Raw genomic sequence first — 19,043 nt, 5'->3', positions numbered from 1 at the left:
GTACAAATATTTTTAAGTTGTAAAATGAATAATTTAATTATTAGAATGATAAAAAATTTAAAAGAAAAAAAATGAACAAAATATTTTACTCTTATTTTTAATTTTGAAGTTATTCATCCTTGTACTCCATTTTAACATAAAAAGTTTCTAATAAAATTTAAATTTCAAACACATTACTTTGAATTGGTCCTAAATTCTTAAATTAGAAAAATAAATAAATTATATATTTATTATTTTAATTCTTTTCTAACAAATACTTCTTCTTCTGTCAGAGCAGTAAAAAATGAAAATGGGAACGTTTTCATTATCTTTGACCCATGACACTAATTCTCTTTCTTCATCAATATAATATATTTTTCCTATTTTTAAGCTTACCACTACGGTCTTAAATTTGATTTAATAAAGTTTGTTTATACATTAATTATATAAAACAAAAAGTATTAAGCAAGAAAAACATGCACAACTAAAATCAACAAACATAAGATACACCGAATCAAGATAGCCAATAATTTTCAAAATGCCTCCATAAAAAGATGTTCAAGATGAAACATATAAGTATTGAAATAACGACATAGCTCGATAAACTATATGTTAAACCAAAAAAAATAAATAACCGTAATCAATTCAACTAGAAAGATTCTCGTGCGATGCATACGGATAAAATATATTGTTATAATGTCTCGCGTTCATTAAATTTTGTGTTTAATTAAAAATAAAAAGTGTTATTAGCCTAGTTGGTTAAAGGGTTGTATTTGTTTTTGTTAGGTTGCAAGTTCGAAACATACCTATAGTATTTTTTATTTTATTTTTAACCGTTTTAAACTTATGGGCAGGTCAATCCAGAATCTGACACAAATATTCATTTACTCGCACATATATCCAAATTAACCAAAACTCTCGACCGGTAATCTGGACACTTTCAAAATTAAACATCATTATATATATATATATAGATTAATTAGTTAAAAAGTTGAATTTATATTTTTACAACGTCCCGCGTTCATCAAATTTGGTGTTGATTTAAGAATATAAAGTATTATTAGTCTAGTTGGTTAAAGAGTTGAACTTGTTTTTGCTAGGTTGCGAGTTTGAAACATATGTATAGCATTTTTAATTTTATTTTAACTGTTTTAAGTTTATGGGCGGGTCAATCTAGAATCCGACACAAATATCCATTTACTCACAAATATATATCCAAATTAACCACAACTCTCGACCCGGTAATCCGGACACTTTCAAAATTAAGTATCATTATATATATATAAATATGGTTCAATCATCAATGGAGTGAATTTTTTTTATCTTAATCATCATTGGTTCTATGTTATCATTCAAACATTTTAATAAAGAATTATGCACATCTAATCTAATGCAAATAAAATAAGGCAAAGCAAAGCAAATGAGCAGTGGTGTAATTATTGACCACTGCTACTTTACACCTTCAAAACAAGCACATGGGGGACTTTCTTTAATCAATATTTAATTAAGCACTGAGATTAAAAGTTGTAATGAACATGATCTATAAACTATTTTAAGTTATAATTATGTTTGATTTGGTGTGTAGGGTGGTTTATGATCTAAAAAATGTTTGACCGAGTGTGGGGAATTGAAGGAATGTAATGAAATGGGTGCATTGTGAATTGTGAGGATTGCTGGACTAGAAATGGTTGGAGGTTTGATGTGAAGAAAGTGATGCTATAAATGAGCAAAGGTTGTCAGTCAGGTCAGTCTACTTGGCCTGTCTGAAAATGCCTCTTGCTTTAATCTGCTTTAGACTTTAGTACCTCACCACAGACAGGATGAGTACTCGTGACAACGATAATACAACCAAACAACAAACATTTTTAACTCAAACAAAACCATTTTCACACTTCTCTCCAAATACTTTGTTTCATCTTTCAGCCTTATCTTTGGGTTTTAGAGTTATTTTTTTAAAATTATCTTAACACTTTTTTTTTATTAAATTATTAAAATTACTTTCTATTAGACTATTTTGGTATTAGTAAATGATAAAGGTACAAAATTTGTGAGAAAGAACGAGATAACATCACTTCATTGGCGGAAAATAAAGATGTGAAGAAAGAGAAGAGAGTGATTTTCCACAAATCAGATTGTGTCACGTAAATTTCTCAAACTATTTTTTTTAACTTTATCACACAAGGTCTTTTTTTTGTAGGAAAGAACTTAGAGAAACCAAAAACAAATTCTTCTTGGAGAGTTTTTTTTATTAATTTTAAAAAAATAATGTTTGATTAAATTAAGATATATATTTAGGTCTGGTTCTCTTTGGAATTTTTAAAAAATTCATCCAAAATCAATTTTCAATCAATCACTTTTCAACAATCACATCACTCATTTCATTAACCAAAATACTAAAATACATTTTATTTTAAATTATTATTTTTTATTTATATTTATATATATAATTACTTTTTAAGTATTTTTATCAAAAATAATCATCACTTTCTCAAATTCATCACCAATTATTATTTTTTCTCTCTCTATGTTTTTTCAAAACCCCCGGGACATGGTCTAAGATTTTTAGTTGGTTAAATTATTATTATGTTTTAAGAGATATATTAGTATTTTAGTTGATAAATTAAATAATTAAAAAAATAATAATAATAATAAAACAGATAATTTTAAGTAAAATTCCAAAATCAAACCTCCTCTAACTATTCAAATACAAGTATACAACATAACAAACAAGCATTTTTAACTCTTTTAATTATTGGTTTCTTTTATGTTGTCTAAGAGCTCGAATTATTTGAATTATTTTATAGTTTAAATTTATAAAAATAAAATAACAGAATGTTGTAAACTGGAAGCAAACTAATTCTACTTTATGTACTCTCATCGTAAGGCTTGCTATCTTTAAAATTTTAAAATAATTCCAACAAAATCAAATTTTTAATTAATCATATTCATTCATCAAAAATCACATAACTAATTTCATTAACCAAAATACTAAAATATTATTTATTTTAAATAATTTTTTTATTTTATTTATATATATCAATACCTTTTAAAAAAAAAATTTATTAAAAATAATTATCACCTTTTCAAAATTATCAATAATTATTATTTTTTCTCCTTTAGATTTTTTTAAAAATCCTTACTTAAGTTAGATAGTGTTAATTAGTAAGAATCAAAGCATAAAATATTTAAACTCTTAGACAAAATAAAAGTATTTTATTTTCACTCTAGATCTACCATAATAATATTACTAAGTTAATGTGTGTTAAATTTTCAAAGATAATAATCTCACTCTCATCAAAGTCTAAGGCCTAAAGTATTAACAAGTCTTTTGTTTAACTATTCTCATACAAAATTTATTCAAACATATCATTAGGGCTGGTCTGAGAAGGTGGGTTTTTGGGTTTTCCCCCAAAAATACTCTTATTTGATTAAAAGTATAATTTTTTTTATCAAATTATTTTTTATTTTACTATATTTTTATTTAATAATTAATTTATATTAAAAAGAAAGTGAAAGATAATTTTTTGTATTGTAATAGATAAATATATTGATTAGATAGATAGGTGATATGATTATTAAGTTTTGAGATAAAACTTAATTTTATCCCAACCACAGAAGTGATCAAACAAGCCCGTTGGATCCATCAAATATCTAGAGATAGTTTGAACTATTATATGTTTGATTTTTTTCTTTAGACAACTAATCATGTCACTATAATTCTTTTAACCATCAATTTTTTAATTTATTAACTGAATAAAAATATAAGTGAGTAGTTTTAAGTTCATTCTAAATAATTAATTTGACTTTGAATATTTAACTAGTTACCTCTAATAATTCAAAACAAAAACTAATTAAAAATTTTAATTCAAAAAGACATTTTTATTAATTATGTTTTTTTTTAAAAACGACTTACCGTCATTTCATTAAAAAATTTCAAAAATAGAAAAAAAACCCACGAGTTTAAGAGATCATTCTAGACAGGCCTAGAATTATTTTGAAGTCGTAACATTCTGAATAAAAGCTAAAAAGTTAAAAACGTAAATAAATTATCTGATTACAATGATTTAAATTCTAGTGAGTTTAAAAAACGGTGAATTCAATTTTCTACAGATATTCCAGTTTTGCTCCGTGCTTGGAATTCTTGTCCACGTTCCCGCGAGGGCGCTGCAATCCGATACAATATCTTTCCATAACTCTTCAACGCTCCTGCGGGTTCTGCCATATACCCTTGCATTCCGTTCTTGCCAAATGTTATACACCACTACTCCAAAACCGCACTTGAACACGCTTGTTGCAAATCTATTTCCCTTGGCTTTGAGTAGTGCTGCATCTTTGATTTCATTCCATTCGCTCGGGAAACCGATCAGCTCCAGACTTTTATAGAATCTGTCCCAAAGCTCTGAAGCAATACAACAACTCCCGAATATGTGATCTATAGTTTCTTCATTTCCTCTACATAGAAGACAGTTCGTATCTGGGATGTTCATATACTTGCTGATACGATCACGAGTGCTGAGTCTTTCCCAGAAGGCGAGTCATAGGATGAACTATTGTCTAGGGATAATCTTCGTTGACCATACAAGAGGAGCCCATTCTACTTTCTGTGTTTTTTCCCGGGTTACCTCCCATATTTTCTTCGATACCAACTTCTCATTGTCCTCAGCTTTCCATTCATGAATATCCGGTCTGTCGTGTAGTTGTATGTTACTTATATGATCAAGTATCCTCTGTTCTTCTGGATTTCTTCTCAGGAGTGAGTCCCAATTCTCGTCTTTAATGTCTCTGATTTTTGCTTCTGTGCAGTCCCTTCTGATGCGGGTATTTTGAAACTCCTCCTTGTGGATGATAGACTAATTTTCGAACTAGGGGTCGTGCCAGAATAGAGTGCATTTCCCGTCCTCTAGCCATATGTCATAAAGATCTACAATATCGCTTCTTAGTTTAAGAATCTTTTTAGAGATCAGCTCATACCTTCATGAATTTTGTAGGTCCAAATGTTAATTTAGTATTTCATAAACCTCGTATGCACCCATTTGATCCATAGTGACTCTTGGTTGCGCTCCAAAGCCCACAGATGCTTGAAGGTGAGAGCCTTGTTCCACTCGATACAGTTCTTCAAGCCGATGCCTCCCTCGTCCTTCGGTTTGTAGAGAGCGGTCCATTTGAATTTTTTTCCTCCTCTTCCGCTACTTCCCCAGATAAAGTTCCTCATTAGTGTATCGAGCTCCTTCATTACCTTCTTCGGAATGACCATTTGCTGCGCCCAGTAGCCAACTATGTCCATGACCACGGTTTTGATAAGTTCGATCATCCCTGCATAAAGAAAGTTTTTTCGCTGCCTAGCCAGATATCGTGTTTTTTACCTTTTCAATCAGTGGCTTGTAGTGTGAGATCTCTATCTACTTCGCGGTTAACGGAATTCCTAAGTACCTTACGGGAAAACTGCCTTCCTTGATGCCCATGATGTTGAAGATGTCCTACTTCGTTTCTTCATTCACGCCTCCATAAAATGTCACACTTTTTTTTCCATTAATAGTTAAACTTGTAACCTTAGAAAAGAACGTTAGTGCAACCCTAATAGTTTTAATGAAATCAATGTCTGTGTGCGCAAGAATGAACAAATCGTCAACAAAGCATAAATGGGTTACCTCCTCTACCGCACAGAATGGGTGAAAAATGTATGGACGATTCTTTCGGAACATCGCGAAGATGCTCTCAAAGATCGCCATGATAGCTACGAAAAGGTAAGAAGAGAGGGGGTCCCCTTGCCTTACCTCGTTTTCACCCTTGAAATAGCCTCCGTTGACTCTATTGACGCTAACAACAAAGCAGGATGATGAAACACACTCCAAGGTATAAATTGAAAAAAAAAGTGTTTCTTTAAAAGATTTAAATGGTCATAAGATGTATTGATAAAATAAATGTTTTAAAATAAATAAAAGTTATTTTGATTAATAATTTGAATGATGTATTTGAAAAAACGAATGAATAATGTTTGATTAGATTAAAATATTTTAAATTATCTCAACCAAGCAAGACCTTATTATTTTTTTGTCAATAAATTTAGTGGTTTGTATATTTGAAAATAAACAAGATCTAATGAGTGAGATTTTTTAAATGTAAAATCTTAATTTGACTATGCAGTCATTACATTCACCTTCAACTTCATAAATTTTAAATAAAATCTAATATAGAATTTTGATATAAAAGAACTAAAATAATACCTTTTTTTTATAAATTTTCAGTATATTGTATTAGTGTTATTTTAATCATTAAATCACTTATAAAATAGTAAAATACAATTACTTTATTTTATTAAATTTCAATAATTAAAACAATTAAAACTCTTATATCCATGATATAAGTAAGAATCAAACTTGTAATACTGGTCTCTTAATAAGTAATTTTTGTCACTTAAGTTATTTTAATGAGTTAAAAAATATTTTTTAATATTTAAAATTTAATAAAAATAAAGTAAAAGTATTTTAATATTTTAATTAATTAAATAAGTGATTTATTAATTAAAATAATAATAATATGATAGAGAGAATATTTATAAAAGACTGAATACAATTCTTAAAAAATCCTAAAATTCCTTATATAAACTAGCTAAGCTTGAACTTGTTTATCTTGGTTTAAAAAAATAATTTTTTTTAGTAATAATAAAAAAAAGTAGATTATTTGGATTTTAATTAGTTTAATTATTAAAAATATATTTTTTCTTAATTAAAAATTAAAAAAAATAAATTAAAAACATTTTAATTAATTAAATGAGTAATTTGATTCTTATAATAATATTAACGTGATATTGAATAAATATCTTTTAAAAAAAATATAATATAAAAGAGTTTAAAACCATTAAAAATAACTGCATCAAACGAGTTTAGAGAAAGATACATGACTTTTAGGAGAGACACAATGATTAGTAATTTTACCTAAATTCTTTTTTTACCTCTCTCTCTTTCTCTTATTCTTTTTTTCTAACATTGTCTTTTCAGAAAGATACTATATAATATTGATATTCCAATCACAGATTAACTTCAACAAGCAAAGGCCTTAATTTACATAACCCAAAAAAATATGTCATTCGTGTGGGCCTTCCATAGATTTATCAACATAATGTATAAAGTTATATTTTACAGAAATTTGACTAAAGTGGTGGGACTTATATCTATCTTGGATATAGGGTATGGCAATAGAGTATAACTATATGGAGGTAAGCAATTACATGGTTTAGGTCAAAAAATTTAGCAAAAAAATTCATTCAAACCGAATACTAATGGTTACAAAATAAATTATGAAATAAATTTGTTTACAAACATAGACCAATAAATAATTTTTCAATGGTTGAGTGACCAATTCACTTGTCTTTGGATTAAAAACATATATTTTTTTAATGGACCAGGCTCGACAAATGGAAGCAAGCTGAAGTGATTAATTAAACATATCAAACACACTCATAATTAATGTATCGACTAAGTTGAAATTCATCAAATGCACGAATTTTAATGTTTAATGAACAAGGTATAACAAATAAGTTTAATCAAACTAATTAAATATTCGTGTTAATTTTTTAAATTTATTTGTTAATTTCTTCAATTAAAAATGTTTATATATATTTAAAAATATTAAATTATTTAATCCATATTTTTCATCCAATTTTCTTCTACTTTGAGAGAAATGTTATTATTCCTTCCTTCCTAAGGACTCACATCTCTATTGGTCAATTTTGCAGTGTCCCTAGAACCCTTATGATTCTTCGTTCCTTTTCATTTTTTCATGTCCAGTCCCCCCATATATTAGCTTTCTAGGGAACATATATTTTTTATTTTCTTTTTTAAATTGTAGGAGCTTATTCGAATTTGTAATGCTGGATAACATGATGTATAAAACCAAATTAACATTAACTATATATTTAAATAAATTTAATACAATCAAAACATAAAACATATATTACGTTTAGTAAATAAGCTTAATCAAACAAGGATCGATATCAATTTATTTTAGGTGGAACATTGAGACCTGTTTGGTTGGAAAGAATCCAGATATAGAATTCTATTTTAAAGAACATATAAAAATATCATAATTATTTATTTTACCCTATTTATCCCTTCACATTTCTACATGCTTAAAAAGAGTATCTCCAACGAACACGCAAAACTCATTATGCATGTCATTTCTTTATCTGTTGGTACGATTCATTTCACAATTTTGGCCATTTTTTTAAAATAACTTTTAAACTATTTTCTTTTTATAACTTTTGATATTTATATACATGCAAATTGATCATTCAACTTATTTTTTTTAATATTATTATAAAAAATTATAATGTTTTTTAAATATATAATTAAATTATTAAATTGTATTATATTTAAAATTTTATCTAATTTGTTTTATAATTTATTTTATTTCTTTTACATTTTACATTTTATAAATTATAAATTTATAATTTTAAACGGTACGAATAAACATAAAAAATTACATAAAAAGTAATTATATGTTACATCATAAATATATTAATACAATAGTTAAAAAGTTTAATTAACCGGATGAAATATCTAGTTGACTTTCATTTTGAAATGAACGATAAATAATAAAAAATAATATGATAAATTAGCTCCACCTCTTCCAAGATTATTGAAAAAGCTAAAAAAAAAATATAGCCGGGGTGAAATAATTTGGTTAACTTTTTCTTGCATAATTTAGGCTTGTTGAGCCTAAATAAAATGCATGCACATTTGTATCATGCACTTTACTCAAATCTTGCCTTAAAATTTTGTTTGTTTATTTAAAAGTATTATTGAATTATTTTGTAGAATTTGACTGGAATATAATGTATTATGTCAGAAATTGTTAGTAGCTATTGGGAGGCATGGATTGGGACGACTAAAAATGTGAGACTTAGAAGATGGTCTCTATTCCTATAATTTTCTAGTGGATTATCTGGTTGAAAGAAATCGGAGAATTTTAACAACGAAAGTAGGCCGTTAAGGATTATTCACAATGCAATTATCATGACGATGTCGGAAATTAGATCTGGAAAGATAGAGGATTCGTGTGGAGATCTTATTGCCCTTCTTGAAGATTTTTGAGTCAAGGATTATTCATAATGCAATTATCATGACGATGTCGGAGATTTATGTAATCAGTTTGTACATAAATTTTTTCATGTTATGCTTTTATCATTATGCTTAAACGATTTTTTATTAAATGGAACATTTAAAAAATAAAATAAATTATTGAATTATTTTGTGTATGTATTAAACCAAATAATTAATTCCTCATTTATTATTTAAAAACTTTTCGTATTTCTAGCTTTTCATATTCTTAGCTTTTCATAGTCTTAGACTTTTCATTTTCCCATTTCATGTATATTAATTCCTCATTTATTATTTGGTTTAATAATACCGAAAGATTTATTTCTCTCGGGAGTATTTAGGAGAGTTTTATAAAACCTTCGGAAAGAACCGTCGGTAAAGGTCGATTTTTTACTAGTGCATAGAATTATAAGAAATATCATTTTGCAATTTAATACGATAAAGACCATCCAATAAAATACCATAACAAACAACTTTAAATTAATGAGATAAATTAAAGTCATAATCCATTAAGTTAAAGGATAAACCCAAAGGTGCATGTTTTGAAACTGAAATCTAGTTCTTAGAGTAACTTGGAACGTTAAAAGTATTTTCTAAATACAAAATGAAATTGCTACTTAAAAACCAAACTGCATGTGTCAATGGCTTTCACATTACTATCCGAATAGATGAATTGTTCACTTCCTCATTCTTAGAATCAAATTATTTTTCAATTTAGGGTCGATTTTACAAGTTGATATACAGTTTATCACTTTTCACCATTTTCTTCTGACATTAGTTTATCCTATTAAATGTTGGAATTAAGCAAAGTGTCATTAAGTAAAACTTGTAGAAAACATGATTATTTAAATTATATCAAAATTTCTGAGTCATTAGAGTTATGGTTTGATTACAATTCTCTCAATATCTACTTAAATTTTGAATATACTAATTTTTAGAATGACCAAAAGAGCATTTTATTTTATTTTCACAACATTAGATGACCAAATAATAATCAAATAACAACCCATGCATCATAACAAATGCTTACAATATCAATTTTTGGTAAGATCATTTGAAAATCTAAATCAAACTAACATTAAAATTCAAAGATCATAAATTAAATCTTTAGATCTAACAACAATTATTTCAGAATAATTTCACAAGATATAATGATCAATTATGAATAACCAAACCGACCCAGAACAATCCATACAAGACAACTCAATTTTAAATTTTTAAAATTTTGAAATTAAGGATTTCGTTTCTAATTAATTGTGTTGTGTATTTGACTTATATACATGTTAATTAAGTTTAGAGTTAATGGACTAGGCCTAGAGTAGTTTGGACTTTGTGACCTAATGTACTAATCTATAAATACCATGTAATATAGGGGTTTAACTTTAATAGTGAAATAATATATTTGTCGACACTTTCGAGGACATAGTTAGTTTGATCAAACCTCGTATCTTATGTTATTTCTTTTACTTTCTCTATTGTTATTAGTTTACGTGGTTAATTGAATTAACAAATCATAACAAGTTCTATTAAATGGAAAACATTCAATGATGTATATAAAGATAATCTAAAGAAACAATTAAAATTATGAACAACTATATACACAATTTCAAAATTTTATGTCAAAATCGGGTTTATACATAATTGGAGTAACAAATATATTAATAAAAGCTTAAAATTGGTCCACACTATTCTACTAACTCCCTAGGAACACAATGGAATCAACCAAACTTATTGAATCGATTTAAATCAAAAACGCCAAAAATCCGAAGCTCAAATGTTCTTTAAAGGCAAATTTGATTCTCTCATTTTCGTCCTCTCCAATTGCTCCCACATTTATAAATGATACTAGTAGTGACTTAAACTAACCCCAAACTTTCACACTCTTTAAATTTCCCTCATTCGTAATTTCTCCCTTTGTATTATTTAATTTTTAAAGACAAATTCGTTATCGTAAGCACTAAAATTTTATCTACTCAATTTATAAATTTTAAATTAATTATTTTGAATAAATAAATTCAGATAATTAAAATTAAGACCAAAGCATGATTAAATAATTAATTAGAATAATTATTTTTGTAATTAAATCCCAAATAATTAAAATTAAGACCAAAAAAAATTGAGATAAATGTTGTATTCATTTTATCTCAAATTAATTTCAAGGGATCAAAATAAATTAAAAAATAATTTAGTATAAATAATGTATCTATTTTATCCAAAATTAATTATTTATAAAGCCCCAAAAAATAAAAAAATAGGCAAAATAAATATTATATCTATTTAAAATATTGTTTATATTTTGTAGGTTAAAAACAAAGCCAAATGAATGAAAGAAAAATGAATTTCAAACAAGCCCTAAGCCTGAAAAAGGATTGTGATATGTTGCCGTCAAAATCGGGAGAATCTAGTGCAATAGACCACACAACTGCCAGATGAGCGCCCATGCAACATCCAACGCCTAACAACGAATTACGTTGCCCACTACAACAGAAGAGTCACGCGTTCGCGAAGCAGCGAATCAACTAACGTGCGCCTCATCATCGTTAGCTTGAGCGCTGACAAGACGCCTAGACGCAATAAAGCGTTGATGGAATGCGAACGAAAATGCCCAGGTGTTTGCGTTTCAGCCTGAAACGACGACATTTCGTTCTTCTGTTTGTCTTCTTCCCCGCGACGAACAACAATGATGATCGGCTAAAACTTTTGATTTTTTTAAAGCGGAACTCAACCGATACTCCACCAAATGACTTGATTCAAATGCTAAAATGATCACCCTAACATGGTGATCATTTCACCTACGATTATAGGAGCAGTTATGCCCTATAATGATCAAGTTGGATGAAGAACAAACAAAAGACATTAGTGACGTTTTGTCTGAAATTCGATCCACTTGATCGATCAACCAACATTGGCTGACTATAAATATCTCCCTTCAGCCAGAACGAAGGCAATGATCAGAACATCAAGCCCTCAATCAACTTCATACAAAATCTTCCATTAAAATTTTCAAACTTTTCTTGAAAAAATTGAAATTTTGTACAAGGCCTTAAGGCTCGGTTCTGGGTATTCATAAAGTTTCTAAAAGAGTTCAGAAGTGTTTTCCACCTCACTATAAGCTTCAATTCATGTTGTAATTCAATTTATAAAGTCAAATTGAAATTTTCATATTTCAATTTATTTATTCTTGATTATTGCTTAATTGTTCAATTTCTTGATTTGAAAATGATCATAAGATCATTCCTAAGATTTTCTTTATTCAAGTGAATCAAGCTAAATAAAAATACCCGAATTTAATTTCAAAATCGAGTTTTGTTCTTGAGCTCTAGCTCTCGAATTACAGTTTGAAAATTTTCTTAACATCTTCTGAATGATGTTAGAAATGGTTTTGGATCAATCCCAGTCGATTTTAAGCATGTTTGCTTAGAAACCAAGATTTTCAAAAGTCTAGAAAAATTTAATTCTTGAATCGGTTAAAATGAACAATTAGTGTTCTTGTTTTGGTTCCATTTGATTATATGAGGTATAAGAAAGTTATTGATGAACTCCTTACACTCTATTACACTTTATAAATTGAAATCTAGAATTTTGTTTGAAAATTGTTCAATTCGAACGGGGCATCATCTCGATCGAATGATGCATCATGATGATGTTATAAACGATCATTGGGGTTAGAAGAAACTCCCCATATCTTTAGATCGAAGAACGAAGGATCCAATCGAAATCACCAAACCTGAAGTTTGGTGTTCTTCGCGTCCGACCGAGGGATTTTTAGCTTGGGCTAGATTTTCGACCAAGAAAACAAGCCTGACTAGCACCAACCGAGAACTTCCCCGTACCCTACCGAGGAGATCTCGCCTCGATCGACAACTCTCTTCACCCGACCGAGGAATTCTGACCTTGACCGATATGTTATAACACCCGATCAAGAATCCTTTGCACCCGACCTTAGGATCGACGCGTACAACCGAGGACTCCCTACACCCGACCGAGGAAGTCTTAGCCTCTATTGAGGATCTCTCACACGCGACCGAGGGTCTAGTGCCTAAGACCCAAGAGTTTTGGCCCGCGATCGAGGGATCGACACCCTCAACCGAGAGGATAGGTCCTAAGGCCCGTTTGTTTAAAATAAAAAAAAATAATTTTAAAATAATTTTAGAATATTTTCATAAATAATATTTTGATAAGGGTTTGTTTGAATTTATTTTTAAAATTCTAATGCCTTAAACTGATATGTTGCAGGTACCTTTCTCGATAATCATCGACAACAATCCCAGGTACTAGCATTTAAATATTATTCTACAATTTTAAATGCAAGAAAAACTTGTGCATGTTTAGGACTTGAAGAATAATCGGTTAAATAAAACGTAAAAAAACCAAATTTTCAATAGTCAATATTTTTATAAAGTAGAGACCGTTTTTTAACGGGTACGGACGATATAGTGCGAAAGTCATTTCCTATGTATCACCAAACACCGAATTTAAAAGAATCTATGGTCAAATATACGTTTATACACGTATACAAAAAAAAATTTGTTGATTTGAAATTAAAATAATTGGAGACTCTTTTATAAAATTAATTATTTTTTAAATTAATTATTTTTAATTAAAAACATATATTCTAATCAAATTGTAATTTGATTATTTTAAATACAAAAGATTATTTAAAAATTGATTATAAAAATTAATTATTGTTATAATTAAATCAAAATATATTTTGGTATATATCTTTTAAATGATGTTTTATTAAAAGATTTTCGACAAACGAACCGATGTTAAAATTTCTCGAATCTAGAACTTTTTCTAAACAAGGGATTTTCGAGGGTTTAAGTCATTTTGAGTTATAAATTGTTCTAAAAATTTAAGGGAAGTGATCTCCATTGTAAAATTAGAAAGCTCATTTTTAAGAAATTGAATTTGAACATTTGATCAAAAGTTAGGTTTTGAGAATTAAGAAAAAACAAAAGAAAAATATCGTATACATCTTCAATTGTTGTGATGAAAATGATGGTAGCTAGGCATATGCATTGTTTAATTTGGATTTTTTTGAAAACTTAATTTTTTTAAACTAATTTGAAAAAAAAATTAATTCGAAAAATAATATTTTGACAATTTATTTATTTAAAACGTGACACTACAAAATCACAAAATCAAAATTCATTTCAATATTTTTTTTCAATAACTACTAACTTAGTTTAAATGGTAAAGATTTTACCTAACAATTCTCAAGAGTCCGAATCCAACTAGCCAACTCAAATCAACTCTCATCGAGATTAAACCCGGATAAAAAAAAAAAAAGTTTGTACAATCATTTTATTAATCCTTTGGATGCAAATGACCCGTGCAACATTATATTTTAACAACCCGATTTGACTCAAATAAAAATAAGCTTACCTAGTTTACCATCATATACGTGGTTTATTTTATATTAATCTACAGTATAATATTTAAGTACGGTTTAAAGTCAGAACCAACCAAGATCTAACTTTTGATTGATTCCTTTATATTGGTTGAACCAACTTGTCCCTTCTCACCAACAATACATCAAATTAAATATAATCTTGCCTAATTTCTCTTCAAGCTAGCATTCATTAATCTCTATAAATTGCTAACACTCAACGGAAATTAGTAACTTGAAACAATATTGAAAACCAATATCTAAGCTTCTTTATTGAATTTATCTCAAAAAATAATGTCTCTTTTGTTCAAATGTCTAGTTATTTTCTCTATGACTCTAGTGCATTCGATACAAAATAGTCATGCGGCTCGACAACTCCTCCAAACTGGTCCTCCGATATTACCAACCCTTCCCTCAATTCCAATATCTATCCCCACCACATTGCCACCTTTTCCCACAACCCTCCCGACCTTGCCTCAACCAACTCTTCCAGTCGCTCTCCCAACCTTGCCAAATCCAACTGCCTTGCCACCACTTCCAAACAACCCTTTGCCAACTCTTCCCACTGCTCTTCCGAGCCTGCCAAAGCCAACCGCCTTGCCACCACTACCAAACAACCCTTTGCCAACTCTTCCCACCGCTCTCCCGAGCATTCCAAAGCCAGCCTCCTTGCCACCACTTCCAAACAACCCTTTGCCAAACCTAACAATTCCGACCATTCCTGTTGTTCCTCAGGTGACCCTGCCCCCACTGCCGGCAACACTGCCCAAATTTCCATTCACCGCACCGCCTCCATCAAAATAAATGTGTGATATCCTTTGTACAACGTTTCTTAGAGGTTTCTTTTTTTATTATTTATCTAAACTTGGTCTTGTATTGTAATTTTATTATGTCTTCTTGTGGTTTTCAATTATAGTTTCTATATTAAATTTGTATGACCGTTCTACTTTTTTACTGATTTTTCTCCCTACACTTGAAAATATATATATATATATATATATATATATATATATATATATATATATATATATATATATATATATATATATTTGTATAAAACACAAATCACTATCAAGTAAACAAGTAAAATAAATCACAATAATGTGAAACCATCTGAAGAGGAAAATAATAATTAAGCTTCAACATTACAAAACATCTTAACAAAATGTCTCATATCGTATGTCTCTAGTACTCTCCCTATAAACAAGCCATGCCACTAGCCAAATCCTCCAAATGAGCCTCGATCCCAACCTTGCCACTACTTCCAAATAAATAATTTCAAATAATAATTAACTGATAACTTAGGTGTCATATAGACATCCTTCTTAAAATTACCATGGAGAAAAGCATTATTTACATCAAATTGCTGTAAAACTATTTTTAAAAACAATTAAGGGAAGAAATAAACGTATTGTTTTACCGTTTTATGATCGAAGATAAACTATCATAAAAATCAATTCCATCTTTCTGGTTCTATCCCTTAGACACCAATCTAACTTTTGTACTTTGCTACATTTTATTTGGTTCCAACTTCGTTTTAAAATCTCACCTACAACTAATAGTTTTATTTCCATTTGGAAGAAAAGTTAGAACCCATGTTTTAATGTTTTGAAGTGCATTTATATCTTCAGTCATGGCTTGTTTCCAATGAATAATTTTTTAAGCCTATGTAAATGTTTGAGGTTGTTTGACAGTTGATATATTACATATAAATTTAAGTAGTTATCATTATTAGTCTTTGCAAACAATTAGCATGTAGAAACACCCTCGTTGATGCATTAATTTGAATGAACTAAAGTTATAGAGATCACACATAAACATCTTGTAGAAGGTTTTTTTTAGAGAAACATGAGGTGTTTGTTGAGTTATGGAGTCTACACTAATAATAAACTCTACATTGTTAATTAGAGTTTATTGGATTTTCTTTTTGGTTTTGGGCTTGGGCCTGACCAAAGTTATTTAGGTTTATGCTAGGGTCTAAAATCAAGGTCTCGGTCCTAGAATAATTCCAACAACCTTTCTCGGCACCCGGTCTCGGTCCTAGTGTGCACATGGGCAAGAATTTCTGTTTTGTTGTTTTATTATTTTGTTTTCCTTTCTTTTTCTATTTTACAAACCGAATTCTTTTATTTTCTAGTAGTTGTTGTAACCGAATATTATGGGGTAAGACATCACCTATATAAGGCTGATCTTTCTTCCCCAAGGACCCATGAATAGAATGATGAAGATGTGACTTCGCCCCTGTTCGTCTATTATTATTATTATGGACTGTTTGGTATAGACCAACAATATTTCTCTTCCCACCCTTGGTTCTTCTATCCCCTCACCCCCAAATTCTCTATTGAAAACCTTCCGCTGCCCTTTGATTGTAGAATTTTCACCGGTCTTAGAGATCAAGAACTTGATTTTTGAACCCAAAACACACCTTACGAAACAATTCGTAACATTCTTGGTATCAGAGCAAGACAATCCTCAAATGAAAGAAACCCGTTAGCAACAAAGATGGATGATCTTAAAACCCTACTCGAAGGGCTGACCCAACAATATGCCTCCATGAATACTGCCCTGCAACGACACATGACCGAACAGGTTGCCTTGCACAATGCCTTTCAGCAAAATATGAACAGAAGGTATGCTGCTGGAAAAATCTTGACAGCCATTGAAAGAGGTGCGTTTAATAATGGCCAAGATCCCCGCACCCGACCCTATGATATTGCTTCTTGCTACCTTCCTCCAACCCGGCTCACAAATATTAATATTCCTGAATTTGATGAGACTGATTTGGAGGGTTGGCTCTTATTTTCTAAGCAAGTCTTTAGGGAGAGCAAGACGAATGAGACCACAAAGCTAGACATTGTCCGCACTCACTTCTCAAAAGAGGCAAGAACATGGCATGAATCATATTTATGTAATCGCAACCAAAAGGTAGCATTGACGTGGGATGCATTCAAGAGGGATCTCTTACTACGATTCGGTCACAGGCCCTTGTACAGCGCCAAGCCACCGCTACTGCCCAAACTATGCATTGTTAACACGGTCTGGCCGAGCACAAACCGGACGACCGATCCCAAGGAAGACCGACGCTATACTTGCAATGATAATTGGGAGCCCAATCATAGGTGCATATCCAGATTGTTCATGGTCCCGGATAATCAGCAAGAAGTTTAAGAACTCGTTCAAGAACCCGTCCAAGAATCAGGTTTTTATGACCCACTTTTGCTGCTTGAGACAAGGGACGAACGTGTCATTATTTTGCACACTTTCACGGTCTAGCAGGGTATCCTCGGTCGCGGGTCAAGATAATACAAGGCAACCAGCTAGAAAAGGCCTTGGATAATTATAATGTTGCTGCCACGGTACAAATAAAGAGAAAAAACGAATGCGAAGGTGTTTCACTTGTTTTGGAAGACATTCCAGAAAATTTCCAAAAAATAATCAAAGGGCTCAACTAGCAACCCAACAACCGACCACCAGCCAGGAAGGTAGTTAGAAGACTTGGCTATGTTATTGCACATGTGTTGCTGGTCTGGATAAAGGACTGGGCTTGGTTATTTGAAGACATTCTAGAGTATGCCCGGAAGAAAAATGGCCCTTTTGCTACACCGGGCGTGTTGGGCCAAAGGAAGGACTAGTTGTGGAGCATGAAGACCGAGGGCTTCTAAGAAATGCGGTCTTAGACTCCGACACTTGCTGGACTTGCTAAAGTTCGACCGAATTCTTTGAAATATTGAGCATGCGCATTAGAGGCCTGGTAGACTCGGCAGACCATGGTCTTTTTCGTCGAGGGCGACGAATTTTGAAGGGGGAGATAATGCTAGGGTCTAAAATCAAGGTCTCGGTCCTAGAATAATTCTAGAAACCTTTCTCGGCATCCGGTCTCGATCTTAGTGTGCACATGGGCAAGATTTCTGTTTTGTTGTTTTAATATTTTGTTTTGCTTTCCTTTTCTATTTTACAAACCGAATTCTGTTATTTTCTAGTAGTTGTTGTAACCAAATATTATGGGGCAAGACATCACCTATATAAGGATGATATTTCTTCCCCAAGGACCCATGAATAGAATGATGAAGATGTGACTTCACCCCTATTCGTCTATTATTATTATTATGGACTGTTTGGTATAGACCAACAGTATTTCTCTTCGCACCCTTGGTTCTTCTATCCCCTCACCTCCAAATTCTCTATTGAAAACCTTTCGCTGCCTTTTGATTGTAGAATTCCACCGGCCTTAGAGATCAAGAACTTGATTCTTGAACCCAAAATACACCTTACGAAACAAGTGGTAACAGTTTATTACATGAATGTTTACCCTATAAATATGTGATTATTAAGGGTTAAATGGTGAAGACAGAATTCTAGAGAGATAAAGTGTGAGGCAAAAAACTTTGTATTCCTTCTTCTTCTTCATAGTGAAATCTAGTGGTGACTGAAGTGGACGTAGCTCAATTTGAGTGTACCACTATAAATCTATGTCTTCTTGTATTCTTCTTTCTTGCATTTTTACAGATTGTTTCAAACAGGTCGGATTTGGGAGATACAAATCATAACAACTGGTATCAGAGCATCTAGGCTAA

This window comes from Impatiens glandulifera, chromosome 1, assembly GCF_907164915.1.
Source record: "Impatiens glandulifera chromosome 1, dImpGla2.1, whole genome shotgun sequence".
NCBI lineage: Eukaryota > Viridiplantae > Streptophyta > Magnoliopsida > Ericales > Balsaminaceae > Impatiens > Impatiens glandulifera.
This window is presented reverse-complemented; position numbering follows the sequence as displayed.